Below are 1,417 nucleotides of genomic sequence, written 5' to 3'. Positions count from 1 at the left end.
CACAGATTGGGCAGTGTTTCGTTCTGCTGTGCATGGGGTATCTATGGGTTGGAAAAGACTTGATGGCACCTAACAACAACAACAACCAAAAAAAAGAAAAAAAACAAACTCATTGCATAGAGTCGATTCTGACTCACAGTGACCCCCATTGGGTTTCTGAGGCTGTAAATCTTTACAGAAGTAAATTGTCCTATCTTCCTTTCATGAGGAGCAGCTGGTGGGTTTGAACCACTGACCTTCTGGTTAGCAGCCAAATACCTTACCCACTATGCCACCAGAGCTCCTATGAAGACACCAATTCTCCCCAAATTAATCTGTAAATTAAATGAAAAGTCAGTCAAAATTTCTGCTGCATTTTTTGCCCCCAGAAACTTGACAATTTTATTATAAAATTTACATAAGACATATATGAAAGGTCCATGATAGCTAAGTCAACCTTTAAAACGTAAAGCAAACAGGATAGAATTTCACTTCCAAATATAAAGACACACTAAGAAGCCTCAGGAATAAAAAGAATATGAAACTGTCTCAAGAACAAAAGAGAAAAATAAACCCTTTTAAGAAAAAGGAAGTTCAGAAATGGCTATTTATAGGTAGATAATTCATATATGGATTATCTTTATTAAGGGTGGGGCTGGAGGTAGGTGGGCCCAGGGCTGGAGGCTGCTTTTCACTTGGGTGTGGCACTTTATTAAGGCTGTGGCCCAAGGTAGGCAGGCAGGGGCACGGGGCTGCTTTTTGCTATGGGCAGCTCTATTTTAAGGCTGTTGCCCAAAGTAGGCAGGTGCAAAGGGGTTAGGAACAACTAAGGAAGATGAACTTGTCTGTCAGTTTGTCATCCTGTGGTGGCTTATGTGTTGCTGTGTAGCTGGAGACTATACCACTGTGTTGCAAAATGCCACCGGGGTTACCCACGGAGGACAGATTTCAGTGGAGCTTCCAGGCTAAGACAGACTTGGAAAAAGGAAAAGACCATTCATTTCTCAAACAATTGGCCAGTGAAAACCTTATGAATAGCAGTGAAACACTGTCTGATATATTACTGGAAAACATTACGAATAGCCCTAAATCATTGTCTGATATAGTGCCAGAAGATGAGCCCATCAGGTCAGAAGGCACTCAAAGTTTGACTGGGGAAGAGCTGACTTCTCAGAGTAGAGATGACCTTAACAATACGGATAGAGTAAAACTTTTGGAACCTCTATTGGCTGATGTCGCATGATGCAAAATGAGTTGAAACAGGATGCAAACATTCATTAATGATTGGAACACAGAATGTACAAAGTATGAAAATTGTTGTTGTTGTTGTTGTTATGTGCCGTCGAGTCGGCCCCGACTCATAGCGACCCCTCCTTGGGTTTCCGAGGCAGTATCATTACGGAAGTAGGATTGCCCAACCTTCCTTCTGAGGAGTGGC

This window comes from Orycteropus afer, unplaced genomic scaffold, assembly GCF_000298275.1.
Source record: "Orycteropus afer afer isolate SDZICR_OR568_19922 unplaced genomic scaffold, OryAfe1.0 scaffold00392, whole genome shotgun sequence".
NCBI classification, from domain to species: Eukaryota; Metazoa; Chordata; class Mammalia; order Tubulidentata; family Orycteropodidae; genus Orycteropus; species Orycteropus afer.
Note: the sequence above shows the minus strand (reverse complement) of the source record.